Source organism: Manacus candei, unplaced genomic scaffold (genome assembly GCF_025592945.1).
Source record: "Manacus candei isolate 608988 ecotype Guabito, Panama unplaced genomic scaffold, ASM2559294v1 h1tg000065l, whole genome shotgun sequence".
In the NCBI taxonomy this organism is placed as follows: Eukaryota; Metazoa; Chordata; class Aves; order Passeriformes; family Pipridae; genus Manacus; species Manacus candei.
The window spans coordinates 6007217-6023951 of record NW_026138113.1 but is presented as its reverse complement, the minus strand read 5'-3'; the positions used below and the strand labels follow the sequence as shown (position 1 = coordinate 6023951).

General features: G+C 40.8%; 1 long non-coding RNA gene across 1 annotated transcript in view; it reads right to left on the bottom strand.

Moving 5' to 3' along the window:
- LOC127479239 (uncharacterized) overlaps positions 1 to 16460 on the bottom strand; it is a 61970-nt gene extending 45510 nt beyond the window's left edge. Inside the window, exons 1-2 of the long non-coding RNA XR_007907515.1 lie at positions 16322 to 16460; positions 14177 to 14255 (exon numbers count right to left, since the gene is read on the bottom strand). This is a non-coding gene — a long non-coding RNA (uncharacterized LOC127479239). The remainder of the gene's footprint in view (positions 1 to 14176; positions 14256 to 16321) is intronic.
- Positions 16461 to 16735: the final 275 nt, after the last annotated feature.

Genomic DNA, 16735 nt, shown 5'->3' with positions numbered 1-16735 from the left:
CTTGGACAGGTCTAACCACAGCAGAACCAGTGCCTTACTAACCTATGTATTGAATAATCTTGGTGCCAGCCTACAATAAGCATTACAGCAATTTAAGTGATTTACAGGAGACTGACAAGCCTGTTGTCACCTTCCTTGACAGAAAATTTAGGATCGGAAAGAATCTGGATTTGAATGGTAGCCATCAACTTAGGGCCCACAAAAGCCATGGCTTAGGCCTTGAATACCATTAACATCTGGATTTGGAGGCAACTTCATTAAGCAAGTTACACTTCCTTCTGTGTCTTCCAGTTCTCAAGCTCTTTGATTTGGGCTTTGTCCTCATTTTCATAATTTCTCTGACACTAACATACCATAGTTTGATTTTATTTGTAAGACTAATGTCTTACAGCCTCAATACTCAAACAGACTGGAATTTAAAGAGAGCAACCTTGCTCATGCTTGCCATGATACAACAAAAATCAGGAGACCTGACAATACTAAACACGTTTTAGGTAACTATAAGCAGGTTTATCTACTGTTCACCTCAGTGTATATATTTTCAAAACAAAATTAGGGAATAAATGACTGTTCCAAATTGTTCCAAGCCTCTAAACGTTTCTGTTTTAAATTGTTTCTCCAGCAGCTGCAGTCTGGGGGTGGGGGAACGACGGGTCTTGGAGATATCTGGCTTCATTCACCATTCGCTCTTAAATGGTGTAACAGTTTTATGGCCTTTTCCTAATGATCACCCATTGTGTAGTGGATTGCCAATCAAGGATCACTTAATGACAAAACAGAATAATTTAACCCCTATTCAAATGACAATACGCAGAATTGCCCACGTAAATGTCTTGACACAACAGAAAGTTTTTCAGCTGAATGAGGTAAATAACATTAACAAGCCATTATCCCATAGCTCTTCCTCGCCAGTTACAAAAGACCGACCTTTGAACTTTGAACTTTTTCTTTGACTGATCGCGACCATTATAACATTTGTGTTAGTCACTTAAACCTGCAGGTGTAGCCACTTACAATACCTAATAAAATGTGTAGGCTTCAGGGGAGGAGAAACCCGGGCTCACAGGAACTAAACTGCAAGAATTAGCAAGGGCATTTCAAAAGGATTAATGTCCCGTAATTCTCCCGCAGCAATGAGAGGCCTGACAAAGCCCTTGGCTGTGCTGTCCGTGTCCCACTGGGGACAGCTCCCTCCAGCTCCCGCCGCAGTGGCCGGAGCTGCGGGGATGCCCCGCACTGCCCCGCCGAGCCTCCTCCACCGCGGGGGCTTGTGCTTCGGGTGATGCCTCTCACCGACCGTCTGCTTCTAAGGTTACCTTGGGAAATGTCACATTTTGAGTTGCTAAATCACACAGTCTTAAAGAAAAAAAAAAAATCGTTAGCACTGCACTGCTGTAGGTACCACCAAGAAACAAGTGTGTAGAGTGCACAGGACACTGTTACCTTTTTCCCAGTCAGGGAAAGTCAGCAGTATCACTTCGTGTGGGTGACTGATCATAAGCTTGTGGAAAAGGTGAAATCAAGTGGTTGAGTATGATGTACAAGACAGGAACTGATGGGCAAGAGGTCTATGGTCTCTGCCTGCTCTTTCAGTGGAACTTCTTGGAACTGACATAGGAAGAGAGAGGAGGTATTTTCAAATCAGATACAACTCCTAAGAATCTGCAATAGACCAAAGGGCATTTTAGGAGCCATACAGAAACTAAAATTAGTGAATACATTGCTTTCTTTAAACCACAGCCTGGGGTTTAGTGAACTGCCACAGTATAAGAAGCAACTGCTCTATGCCTCATTCCCTGCCTTTGGTTTGAAAGTGAATGAAAAGACAACTTGCATAGCAAAAGTAACGTATGACATGCAGTTCCAGGACAGTAAGCACCTTACAGTTTCCATGTGATCTTTGCACTTTTTTAAAAAAACTGAAACCAATTAAAGGTGAGTGCAAAAATAAGTAGATGCTGTTTTTCACAGAAGGTGAATTTAAAAGGCAAATCAGTACAACACAACCACTTATTGGAACCAGATTTTAAATTTGCACAGTACTTATAAGACTTGCCTTGCAAGAACAGCCACAATATATTTTGATTTATTTTGACAGTCTGAAATAAGCCACCTACAACCCAGACCAAAGTTTCAACATTATGATCAATTCTATGAGAAAAATATGCACAATGTAGTTGTCTAGTAATAAATTTAAAGAAATTTGAACACAGTTGTGGATATGCTGCAATTACAGCAATAAGGAAAGCTGATCAAATAAAGTGTTCACTTTGAATCATTCCTGCAGCTCTACTTTAAATAATTGAAATAATAACTTTATTACTGTTTTGAGTTGAAAATAATATCTAATAATCTAATAACATTTTAGATAATTAGTATGTAACAGGAACTAATCTAATGTAAGAAAAAAATGTAAAGGAAATCAAATATTATTTGAATGGCCACTTGATCATCACCAACCTCTAGGGGAATTTGAGAATTCTAAACCTACACTGCTTTAAAACGCTCTTTTTTTTGGCCATCTTTTTTAATGATGCCTCACAAAACCAGACTGCACCCTGACCTCATCCGAAAGGGTACATAGATTTACTCTCTTAAGTAGCTACTATAGTCACATGTCATAAGTATTATGGAAAAAAAACCAAAAGACACACAAAAAAAACCAAAAAACAAACAAGACTTCACACCTAACAACCAACCAGACAAGTCCTAAAGAGACCTGGTCATGGAACCCTAGGCCAGAACTGGAGGTAGAGTTCCTGCCTTGGTGCATAAGCACTCCGAAATTCAAATTAAACCATGTCTCTGTAATGTCAGAAGGGATAGCCCACAGATCCAAATGGGAATCACCAGACCTGCCCTTTTCAGTCACTACTTTAAACAAAGGAAAAATCAGGAGTGTCCAAAAGATCATGAATCTTCAGCAGGCAACCTGAATGAGGTGGTCTTTAATCATGAAAAAAAGACCTAAATGCACCTCCTTGACAAACACATTTCTGGAAAGTTCAGTAGAGATGATAAAGGAGGAAAGAAAGTTACATTTTTTTTCTAGGAAGAAACCAGACACCTGTGTTCCATATCTTCTCTGTGCTTCCTTTGCAAAGAGAAACTATTGCAGCATTAGAGCTACCAGGGACACCGGGTCAGAAACAGTTTCCACTCAGAATCCTCCAGCTGTGACCCAATTAGTAAATCTGGACCTTGCTATTATATCACACACTTTGATGAAGAGAATGGGAAAAAAGGCTGCAATACAATTGCAGTGTTAACTGATTCAAGACCAGGCACTTCTCACAGCTTCTGGGGTAAATGTGTCCATCTCCAGCAAGGAATGGAATCCCACTGCCACTGTTTTCTTCCCAATTTTCATTAACTTTCTTGAGTTTAACATAAAACACACCCACACATTTCACCAGAAATAATTATGTACTGCACATGATAGGTTAGGAATGCTTCAAATAATTGCCCACAGTGTCCCTGACATGACTAGCAAAGAGCTGAGGAAGAACAAAGAAGATTTATAAAGGCATCTACCCGTATTCTACAGGTTGACATCACTTCAGTTGTCAGTTTTGGAACAGGTATGTTGGACATACCAATATATACACTTTGTACATTGTAGTACTTCCTTTAAGGCAAAAGAATCAAAAGAGAAGTTTACGGAAACACCAAATATTCAAAATCACTTAAAGCCCCCTATAAGACATGCACAAACCACTCTCCCTTCTAACAGGGCTCTCTCGATCTCCCCAGAATCCCTGTTGTATGTCACTTGAACTGGTGTCAGCCGCAAACACCGACCATGGAGCCCTTCGGTGCGATGCTCCAGCGTGCTGGGGGTGAAGACACACACATATTGTCGCATTGGGATCTGACATTGTCTTATCTCGGGCCTTTTGCTGTTGACATTTGTCACCAGCTCAAAACTTATTATAGCCACCATCTCCGCTTAAATTTACAGATACGTTTTAATTAATGGGGGAAAATGCGTTTATCTCCTTCGAGCAGTGCCTGGGTTCCAAGCGTTTGTTATCTCCGGTGTGAAATTTGGGCTGACAAGAATCAACGCTTTCCACGCTCCGAGCCGGCGGCCGGGCAGGGAAGGGAAGGGAAGGGATCGGAGCGGCTGCTGCCAAACCGAGCCCTGCTTACACAAGTGTGCAGAGCACATCTGCCTGGGCCCTGGCAGCTGGGGCCGTGTGACCAATTCAGCGCCTGAGAGCGAAATTAACGGCAAAGAGTTTAATTGTGAGTAAACAATACCGCATTAAGGAGCGGTAAACACAGCAGCAGGGACCGAACGACTGAGCATTCAATCACAGATGTGGCCGCTTCGGTGCTTTCACTAACGACCTCCCCCGTCTGCGCCGTGTGACGGGGCTCTCGGCGCTCCTGGGCATTTACACGCGCCACTTCCTCGCCCTCCTGCCCCGGGGGATGCGGGTGCCCCTGATGATGCGGGTGCCCCTGATGGGTGCCCCCTGCCCGGGGCAGGGCAGTCTTGGCCCCTCCGAGGCACTGCGGCTGCGGGGAACACGACACTGCCCACCCCGCGTGCCTACAGAGGGCAAACGTGGTGATCAGACAGCATCGAGAGAGTGCCAAACACCTCTAATATTTTTCTTAAATAATAACGCGCTTCGTCCTTTAAAGTTGTTGGCTGACTAAATGTGTGTGTCACGCACCCACGAGCGCATAGGCCTGAGCAACCTAGGCACAGACTGTTTGGGAACAGAGACGTGGTAGGCATGAATATTTACCCGGATTCTGACTGTTCTTGAGCAGCTTTCCGGAGGTAAATCTGAGGAGCTGGGGCAGCTGCCGCCACAGCCACTGGGCCTTAGTTTCCTTCTTCACAAAACGGGAAGTGTTCCAATTCATGCGAGCAGGAGACTGTGGGGACTATCTGCAGATTCTGTGAAATGGTAAAACACACACACCAGCTGAATAAAGTTTATGAAGGAAGATACCAAGTTCTTCATCATTTTGTTTCTTCATTTTCCCTTTACTCCCATTCTCATCGCTTATTGATTTTTGTTTCCAGCTGACATACGAGCGACAGTCTATATTAAGACAACAGCAGCTGAAGCATCAGTAAAGTCAACATCACTATATACCATTAAGAAATCTGCTGTTTGATGATGCACATTTACCACTCCAAGAAGTGCCTTAGGGAAATACAACCACTTCTGAAGGGGGACTAGTACTAGGTGGGTGGGCTTCAAAAAATACTGCTCTGCGTGATGTCCAGTATGAGAATCCCTTTCAAAAACAGTGAGATGAATGAGCTGTCATCGACCCACTTCATTCCCTGCTTTGCAGAACACTCACAAAACGGGCAAAGGACAGTTCTGTTTTGTTCAACACATGATAAAAATGCACAAAAGGTGATTGACATGAAGAAACTGCAAATGTGGTAAATTAAACATATGCTTCTGGAAGCACCAATCTACTAGAACAACTCAGTCGTGTGTATCCTCTAGTTGCTGAAAGACTAACCACCACTTTAAAACAATTGAAATCCCTATATATTGTGAGTATAAGCTTTTAATTAATTTGCCATATTACATGTATCAACAGCTAGACAGAAATGGAGCTTAACAGCAATTTATCTTCAATCTGGTTTTGAAGCCAACACAAATATTTCTTCATTTCACCCTGCTTTTGACTCACTATGTAAGTAGAAGCAAAAGGGCCCAAACCACTTCTGACATTAACATCATAAAAGGTGTAACCTGGCTTAAATTAGTGCCATTGACTCTTCTTGTGCCAGCAACTAACTGAGATCCCTGTCTTTACTTGTGGCACTCTGCAATTTAAAAGAATTTGATGTAAGAATAATTATGAATGAACTCGTGAGACTCTCACATGAAGTGTCACAGGTTACATTCTTGCATGGTCGCAAGGCTTCATTTTGTTTGCTGGGCAGAGACCTTTCCCCTTCCCTGTTACAGAAAATCAGCTGTGCTCTCTCACCAAACTTACATCCACTGTACAAACCCCACACAAAAGTTCCCACCGAGGTGCTCCCACTTCTACTGAACCCACAGTGGAACAGAAGCCTCTGCTCTGTGCTGACAGCAGCTCCTTCCCTTAATGCAAGCCATGGAGGGAAAAAATCTCCAGCTGGGTCTCTGCACATTGAAGAGTAGGACACACTCATCAAGACTACTAGTGATAGAGCTGAACAGAGAGGATTAAAACCAAAATCAAAACATAACAAACCACAATACCACCATCTTCACACACACACACACGCACACAAAGGTTAATAAAAAGTAAAAACTAAAAGGAGGAACATGTGCAGGGGTTAAGGACTCCTCTGCTTATTCTGTATAGGCTTTTCACCAAGATTTTCGAGATTTCCAGCAAGAACATTTCCAGGATTTTGTGCCAGTGAACACAGGCACTGCACACTTTCACTTGGCCATTCATTAGCATTTTACTACCAGAGCTCTTGGCCTAAGCTTGACGTGAGCAGGTAAACGAGAAATTTCCTCTATCTTTTGCTATTTAGCTCCATAGAAGTATTAATAAGGCAATTCTCCAAAATCCAGATGCTCAAACCTGAGGAATGGTTATGGAAGGGCAGAAACCTTCAACAGAGACTTAAGTGAAAAGAAAGACACATTCCTAAAGCAGCTGGTCCATATTTGTATTCTCCAGTTTATTCAGTCTTCCTCTGATTATTTCATTAGCTCTTCACTTTTTTAATGAGTGTAATCCCACAACTCCCCAAGCATGCACACTACACAACCTGTCCCTAGAAATTATCTCCCTCTGCCTTTTATAAAAGCTCCCTCACAAACAAACAGACTGCTTCATGCTGTACACACATATCCATGTAACTAACACAATTTGCCAATTTGCCAAGGGGTAAAAAACTCTAAGCTCCCTTTATTTGTCTTGCTGCCGAGTGATCTCAGCCCCAGTGACTAAGAGTCAAACAGCGAGCTGTGGGGAGATGCCATGCTAAACTCACCTCAGCTGCAAGCAGCAGAGCTGCCATCTTGCTAATCAGCTTTAATTTAGCTGTCTCACAGCTTCATAAGTAAATAAAGACTTACTTAGTGTCAGAAATATCAGTATTTAACTGTAGAGTTTAAAAGTATGGTAATTAAAAGAGTGCCACAAGTCACAGCTCGGTGCAATCCTAACAGATTGTAGGGTTTGCCTTTTTGAACCTCTCAGCACGTTTAGAAACTTGAGTAAAACAACAAAAGGTGTTAATAGCTTTAAGGGGAGCACCATGCTGATAGATTACCCATTATGGTTATCCACTCACAGCGAAATGGCAAATAGGTTTGATCAATTCGATTTTAATGTAAAGTGAACTTGAAAAAAAACCAGCAATGAGCAAAGAGAAGACCTTTTGTTGCTAATGTGTCTGAAAAAAAAGCACTTAATTGAGGTCATAATAATATTAGCAGTTATCACCATCAATAATTCAGCCTTATTTATTACTACATGGTAAAGTTCTGTCAAACAGGAATTGTTCAGGCTTTGTTATACATGTTAACATGAAGCTAGCTGTTGGATGATTGGTATATATTTCACCAGCTGCTCAAAACTGCGGGATAGCAAGAACTAATGATATTCCTTCTTGGTCCTTGCATTACACAATAGTTAATTTGCTGCATGCAGAAATATACGTTACAAATATAATAGTCCCACATAAAGTATGCGTAATAAAAAAAGCATTATATCTGAAACAGTGACTGACTAATCTTGCCTGAGCTATCTGTCATATGGAAAACAATTTCAATTCCTGCGTGATTTAGTACTCCTACAGCAGGAGAAACATAAATTCTGCTTCTTCACACAGTTCTAGTCACCTGTGATTAGTTATCTTTAAAAAAATCTAAACGAACGTATAATTGTACAATTATAGATGCAAACTCCAATGTTAAAATTTAAAATGTATTAGTCTCATAAAATGGCTCATTAATCTCTAGGTCTTAAAGGACATACTTGTCCGGTAATGAGCCAAATGCAGGAAATATGTGTGTGGTGGTGGATGGGGGAATTTTACCTCGTATTATTTTTTTTAACCTTAGAATAATTTTATTCCTACAAAATCTGTTTACCAAACACGAAGAAGTTGTCAATGACAAAGTCAGTTGCAGTTCTCTGGTCATTAACTATGGAAATAAGCTGGTTTGAAGAGATTAGTTTTTCCTTATACATGATATTCATGGATTTATAACAGCTATATAATTACTGACTGGAACTGCAACCAGAAGGGTTGGGCAGGAATATTGATCTTTCCCTGTCTGCTAATGACCGCTTCTCCCCTGCGCTGATGGCAGGAAGCCTTCTATTAGGTTTTTACCACCTTTCTTAAGGGGAAAAAAAAAAAAAGGTTAAAAAAAAAAAAAAAGAATAAGGAAAAGAAAGATCATAGGGGCACCTGTGAAAAACAATGCTTATCCCACTTAGAGGCTGTCAGGCAGAGGCATTAGCCACTGCAGCGTTTGGTGCGGACGGGACGGGACCCCAAATTCAGGGGCGGAGCGAGGAGCAGGGCTCGGGGGCAGAGGCGAGCGAGCGCCGGGGGGTGATGGATGCAATCCCTGAGCGGGAGGGACCCGGCAGCCCCTCGGAGAGCTAATCCACTTGGCAGCAGCGAGATGGCTCCTTGAAGGAGCTAAAGTAGACTGACACAATGGCCTGCGAGGCATTAAAATGTAGGAATTAAAAACTGTTAAATTGCACAGAGGGATTCTTAACCTCAGCCCTTTGGCAACACAGTGATGTTTCTTCCCTTTTCTTCTCTCTCGCCTCCTCTTGAAAGTGCCATACACAGTAGATTTATTTTTTTTCCAGATGCCTCACTGCTCAGACCCCACTAATTCTGGATGCCAGTTGCCTGCCGTACACAAACCCCGTTAATGACGGCTATAAAGCGCCTGAAAGAGTGCCTCGAAAAATAACTTCCCTTCTGCTCCTGGCTGCTCTTGGCCCTCTCCCTGCCCTATTCCACAGCAATGCTCAAAACAGCCGTCACTCAAAAGCACATCTGGATTCATAGATCTGGACCTTTTGATCCTGCAAATATAAAAGCTCCAGACAAGTCTCCCTCTGCAACTGGGGCTGTGCAGATTCCCCACACCATTTCAATGAGAAAGGTGAGGCTCTGCGTTGTTTAAATGGACAAGCAAATGTTCAAAACGATTTTAAACTGGGGACCATTATTGTTTGCCCTGGAGCTTAAATGGATGTGGGCTTTTTTTTTTTTTTCCTTTTCTTTTTTCTTTTTCTCTCCCTGAAACACAAGTTATCCTCAGGCTCAACAAACTGACATGTGGTTCCTGACAATAATAGGGTATCACTCAGCCACTTTGTAGAGAGCTGCCAAAAGAGACTCTTCTTCTTCCCTTGCTGGTGGGTTGGTTTGGGTTTTTGTTGTTTTTAAACACCGTGACATTTTAAAAGTTATTAGAGCATTAATGCTGCTTTTTAATGAATAAAGCTTTATAAAACTACTGATATGGAATTAACATAAGTTTACCTCTCAATGCAAGTCTCTTTTTTTTTTCTATTTTACTATCCATTACTTCATTAAATCAACACTGAAAAAGACTAGCCTTGCCAAATTTCTCACTGCACATTCCACTGTTTGCCCATGACAGTATTTGAATGTGCTTATTATTTCTAGTAAAGCCCTTATCATTTTCACTGTGAAATTTAAATCACCCTGATCCAACTCTTCTTAGCTAAAGTCAGCTTTATCAACCACAAGAGATGTGGGATTTTAAAAAGATCTGAGTAAATTCACATTGTTTGGATAAACTCATTCAGGGGGTTCAGCAAATGAAAGCTGAAATAGATATGTATTCCAAGGAGGTTATGGACTGCTCAAAAGCAAAGAAGTTAAAGCATAATTAAAAAAAAAAAAAAAAGAAGTTAATAGTATCAGTATCTTTTTAATGAGGGCATTCAGAACCTGGAATTTGAATTGGTATTTCTGTGCCTCCACAATAATTTAAGTGAAAAGCAAATAAAGAAGGAAAAAAAACCAACCAAACAAAAACCCCCAAACATTAAACTGTTTAAACAAAGATATTCTACAATCCACTCTGCTATGTTATCTGGTCAGTGTTGTGCTATCAAAAAATGTTAAGGGCTGCATTTATACATTATCCCACAATTTAAGTAACTGTGTATCATGTATATTTTAAACCATCCCTCTGTAGTTTTAATTATCTCAGTCTGCAGGGACAAACGCAGCTCCTATGCCTGAGACCGAAATGAAAGTGCTGCACGCTGACAGCTAAGATGTCTGTCCTAGCTTGTTGAGATTTCCTGTAAAATTTGCATTGAAAAGGCAGCTTTAAATATACTTAAAATAAAAAGAGCATTTGCATCTAATTTGCTACACTTGCAGTATTAAAGTTTTATCTGAATAAAGACATGTCAAATGGATTTATATAGTTAAGCTGATAGCTTTTAAAGTCAACACAGTAACATCAGCTAAATTCAACAAAGTAATGGCAGCAGCTAATGGCATTTATTAGTTTATCATCATTTACTTAAAAACCATAACGCAGATCATTTTATTTTCACATTACTGTTTGTGATTCTTTGACTCAGTTTGTATTGATTCCACAAATTATGGCAGAAACTGACATTTATCTAACAGAGTTTTCCAAGCTATAAATGTTGGCTTTAGTGGGAAGCAATTGAACACTTGCCACACAATGGTTTGAGCCATGCTAGAAACAACCATCTTCAAATAAACACATTTGGCAACCATTTTAAAATACGATTGTTGCTTGTCTGATAATGACAGAAGGGTTTTTGTTACTGATAAGGCTCTTATTACAAACCACTGCCTATGTAATCTACAGCTTGATCACACAACGTGCTAAATACACTCACCCCAACCCAGCAAAGAGCTGAAGCATTAAGCTTTGTTTTGAAGATATGCATAATAGCAAGCAAGCCTTTTTACAGTACTTCTCTTCTGCAGATGTCAAAGAACTTCACAAAAGGGATCATCACTGTTTACACAGAAGGAAACTGAAGCTGAGAGAATCCAAATCACACCCAGTGCTGCAGTGGGACTTGATGCTGTGAGTCCCAGTTCAGTGTTCTGCACATTATGTTTTACTGCCACTTTATACTCCTGTTGACTTGAGAGTGTCATCTTCACCTGCCGGACTTCAGTGGTGCTAGATGCCAAAAGCACATGCTAATGATAAAGATAGTTGAAGGGCCTAAATGTTTACAAAACAGTCTTTTCACTCTAAGTCTCAATTCTGCTATTTCTGCCTGTTTACTCCTCTTTTTAATAACAATTGCTGAAGCCTAGATTTACCGTGAAATACTTAGCAATATTTTATTGCCACCATAAAAACAAGGCTCACGCACAGCTTGATTTGTAAATATTTTGGGTGTGGACACCTACATGTCAACACTCAGTTTTACAATTGCATTTGAAAACGACCTCAAAAGTTTCCACTCTCCTCAGTGACATCTATGCTTGTTCTTCAGTAGAAGAAAAAAATCCAGCTGAGCTGGAGATGGGGTTTATTTTCAGAACTATGCACAGAGGTCAACTTTCTCTCTAACAGGAGGCCCATGTCTAATTCCCCATGTCATATTCTAAACCTTTAATTCCAAAGAATCACCAGCTTCTCTCTTTTTCTCTCTCTCTTTTTCTTTTCCCTTTTGGTAGTAGACCATATTCCCAAGAAAAGTGACAACACAAGTCACATTTGGCAAGAATTTGAAATGATCATGCTTTGCTCATGCCATTTATTATAATTCTCCCATAGCAATGGGCTTCATTCTACTATGTCCTCACTCTGAACTCTGGCTTCTATTTCAGCACACATTTGTAATTCTCTATCCCTGGGCTGAAGAGCACAAACCTCTGGCTCACCAGAACAGCCTGAGACAGCTGGAGCAATGGATTCTGAGGCATACCCATCCTTCTTGAATCACCATCTCACAGCTGGCCAACTTTCTTATGTGTAAGTGTTGGATCGGGCAAGAATGAGAGAGAAGGAGCTAAAAACTGTGTTGACCTTTACTTGGAGCCCCAGTCTGACCTCACTCAACTCAACAGGAATTCTGTTCTGATTTAAACAGTGGCTGGATCAAATATTTATAAGGTTTTATTGAAGATTACTGAAGAAAAACTACTGCAGAAATTTATTTTGGTGAAAAAAATTGAGTAAAAACATTAATTCTTTTTCTGTATAGGGTCTCTTCCTTCAGTTCAAGGAACACAGTTGTAACCTACTAAAAATGCACACCCTATTTTACAGCCATTTCAGTCATGCTGGAGAGAATGACAACCCCACAAGTCTCCACTGTGCCACAGAGAAATGATGTGTTCTCCTTGGGACTGGAGGGGAGACAGTGCCTCTAGCAAGACACCTCCAGTGGGGAGTATTATGGCACAAGTGTTCTGAAACAAAAGATCAGAACCAGGTAGCAACAGCACTGCAAACAACATCATTGCTTAAGAAGTAGGGCAGCTTAAAGGAGGAGAGATAGTTATATTCAAAGTCAGAGAGAAAAAAACCAACCTCTTGGTTTTCATCCAAATGCAAATAGAAAGCCAACCCTGCAGCTGAAGAACTGGTTCCTGCCAGCTCCACCTGAGAAACAGGGCATTTTGCACAGTAGTAGTTAGAGCCTCCACATGGCTCTGAGGTACAGCCCTGAAGCAATTTAGTTTGACCTGGAAACCCCAGGGCATGGGAGAAGTTTCCCACCCCTGATCACAGTCATAGGCTGGAGGAATTCTTCTGAGCACTGATCCCTCTGGAGTAACATGAAGCAGAACAATTTCACTAAGTTCATGTCATTTCAGTTGCATCTCACTATATTATGGTGAGTTTTCCTTTTAATTTCACTCATCTTATACTTCAGAGAGCTCATTCCTAACTTGTGCTAGCAATGGCCATTCTCTACTTTCATTCTCTCCTACTGAGGCCCTTTCTATCCCACATAGGAAAGAAACAACAGCACCCCAGCTGGTGTCTATACTGTAGCAGGCAGGATAATGTCAACCAGATACAGGGCCACATCCTCAACCGATGCAAATTATCCTAACTTCATTTACTTCAGTGGAGCTCTTGGTGTTTTCTATCAGATAAGGATGTGGACTTTAGCATTAATCATGTGCAGAGCAAAAACCCACCATTTCAAGCTTCATTATGAAACAAGTGCTACATTAGCACTGAGCATGGAAAATCTCAGAATTTCCCTTTAATGATCTTGAAGATTATGTGCAGCAGGAAAGAAGAAGTGGAAAATCTGTCATAAATATCACTGAATATTTTTAATAGCTAAAAGCTAGGTTTTCTTTAACACTCTTGCCTGAAAAAAAGCCCTAGAGTCTATTCATTAACTAGGAAGCAAGGGAATTGGTTTGTCATTTTAGTATGCCTGTGAGACAGAACACAATGGAGAACAAAGTTCTCAAACCCAGAGACAGCACCAGCTAGGAAAAAAGTAGATGGGCAAGCAGAGCCATTTTAAAATATAGTATGTATAAATATGGAAATAACTCTGTAAAATCTTGGGATGCACTTATTAAATATTGTCTGTTGCAGCCTGTTCTTTACTCAGCCTTGGCAACCCTTTTAGTCACTACACATCATTTGACGGCAGCAGGAAATACCTGTGATGGTGACTTGCTTCCCAATATCTCTGGTGACAGCTGGAGACAGCTTACATGAGTGGAGTCTGCAGTGGACTCCCCTGCTCCCTGATCATGTGTTGTAGGTGCACAGAACACTGTAATTCTAAGCAGGCATCAGAGGCTGCTGCTTGAATTGACTGTTACTTCAACTTTACAGCGAAGGAAAACATACCTCAGTCAACCTTCCAAGCCCTGGTCTGGGTTCATGCACTACCCCAGTTTGCTCCAGTACATGTGTATCTCCCAACAACAACTGAGGTTGGCTTAGGCTTGAAGAACGACCCCTAACACCATTCTGATCTCAGAACAAAAGTGGAACCCCATTTCCTATCAAAGCAGCCACAGAGATGGAAGATGTTACAGCTTTGTGCACTGTCTCAGCATGCTCTTATGAGTCTAAGGCACACTGACACCAAAGCTTGAGAAGTGTCCACATAATGAGAATAGTGTTTGACGGGTGGACATAAAGAACTAGTCAAGAAGGTTGATAGTGTTTATAAAAGAAGATAAACTTACTTCCTTAGATGGTTGTGTGAAGTAAAAGCATCATCTCTCTTTCACAGGAACTGGAAGTCTATGGATTACATGTTATCTGCTAAAAAGAGAGAAACAAAATTGTGGTTGAATATCATCTTCTGTTGGAAAGGAACTAAGCCAGTATGTAGTGCTGCATTTAAACTGAAGTTTTTAACAGAATGAATACCCTGAAAAGCTACCCTTGAAAAAAAGGAACTGTCAAGTACTGCAGCCTTTATAAAAATTATCAGTTTACTTTGAATGCATTTGGGTGACAGTTAGAGGAGTTTTTGTTTGGATAAATTTTAGTACACTCCCAAATCATGCTGCCAAACATAATTTCATTTGTACTTGTCTGCAAAAAATACTCGTATCTCTATTTCCACAAAAGTATATGCACCTTGTATCCTTATCCCACAGAAATCTTTGAATTTAGGGAAAATAGCCCTTTTTTGGTTTTTTTCCCTTACAGCCTTAACAGGCTGTAATAATAAAGTTTGCCTTCTTTTTGGAGTCAAACTTTTACCAAACAAAAAAACACAACAACAAAAACTTCTCGGAATGAAAGGAATGAATATGCAAACTACACAATTACAAACAGACGAATAGGAAGAATAACAATAGAATTGTAATTAAAACATTACCATTTACTTTATAGGCTCATTTCATGCTCCCCTTCTCCTCTCCAGTCTTTCTTTCAGAGTTGGAGGGACCAACAGAAATGTCCCGGTCTCAGCTGTTCACCAGTAAAGTCCAAGACTCACAAAGGAAGTCAGTTCTACCTGTGCATAGCCCATGAGCTCCCATGTATATATTTACTGAAGGATGGTTCCCACACTGCCATTACATTGCATTTTTTAATACCAAAGATTCAGGTCTCGAGTAACTATTTTACTCACTTATCACCAAGTAATGTGCCAAGTTGAAAAAACTCTCTTCAGTGATCTGCTAATCAGTCTTTCCTACTAAGATCTACTCTATTGTCTATATTTGAGGTAATGAATATTGAAATTGCACAATTCATCCCACAGGGTGTTTTTCAAATTATACAGAGCACAATAGAATCCCTTTTCTTGCTGTTGAAATTCCGCCTTCTTCGGAATGGAAATACAGGAGATATGGATGAGTGGAACATAACACTGTGCAGCAAAGAGGGGAGGAGAAACCCACGCTAAATATAACAGGGCAATCCTTTAATCCTACAGAAAAATTAAAAGGTTCTTGGGTCTTTGCAGCCTAATTTGACATCATCAGCCACTGTGCACAAAATCAAACCTGTCTGTGTGTAAGCCACAGCTGGCCAGATGCATGCAAACAGAGCAGGTTGTGTAAATAGTGACAAGAGCAGCATGTAAGTTACTGAGCCTCACACACATATTTGGGTATATGTGCAGGACAGAAAGGCCTGTCTTACATGAAGAGAACAAGCACATACTTGCATGTGTGGGCCCAGAAGGCAAACCACCTAACCCAGAGAATGCAACCCCAGAGAGGTGAAAGGCAGCATCAGCCTGGCTGGCTGCTGACCAGGTATCCAGCATGTTTTGGTTTGTAGATCTCAAAGTGTCTGTTCTCTGGAAAAAAGTGAATGACACAGGGCTTCACTGTAGTTTGGGTTTATAATAACATTGTTTCCATTTATTAAATAATAGAATGGCAAAAATTCACAGACATTAAATTTGAACAGAACTTTTGAAAGTGATCCAAAGCAGAAAACTCCTGGTGGGTTTGGTGAGAGAAGAGACCCAGACCTAAGGTGTTTTCAAAGGTTTTAAAAACTTTACTTCAAGAAACTTCCAGCTCCAGAATCAAACAGAAAATCTTCTCCAAAAACCTATTCTGAGCCACTTGTTATTTAGCTTACACTTCCATGCCCTTTTCAGACCAGAAGAGAATCTCCTACATTTCACCTAAAAACCAAAACCAGAAGCTGCTGCTGGTGGGGCAGCACAGAGGGTGGGTACGTCCCTACTCTGCAACATCAGTGGTAGCTCAGCATCCCCTTCCCTCTCATCCATCTGTTGCAAGATCAGGCCTTTAAAAGAAATGGAAAAATGCAGTCTGTTGTGTTAACATCACTCCTTCTTTAAGATATATTGTACAGGTCATAACTTATCCTTTTTAATAAAAACGAAATAAATTTACCTTTTGAGTGTCATTTCTGACCACTGCTGCCCCTTTGCTAAAGCCACGGGGCTTCACAGTAGACAGCCTGATGGAATTCCAGTTCACAGCTTAATTTTCCTCCTGATAAAAGAGACAAAAAGTTCCTTTCAGTAAAAATAAAATTTAATACGGTCCACGAATTTGATATATTACAACCTCCGACCTCAGCTTAATTGTTCACAAAGGGCTAACGGTACTGCTGGCAAGTAAATGACTTCTACAGAGTGTTGCAACTCTGATAGCTGAAGAGAAGGGGAGCAGCAGTCTGACAGATAATCAAAATTTTTAATGTGAACCATAGTAGGAGAGGTTATTCAGAGCACACCCAGACTGTAGGAGCCTTCCGCAGCTGCCACAGTAGCTCCTTAGGATGAGAAATGCTTAAACATCATC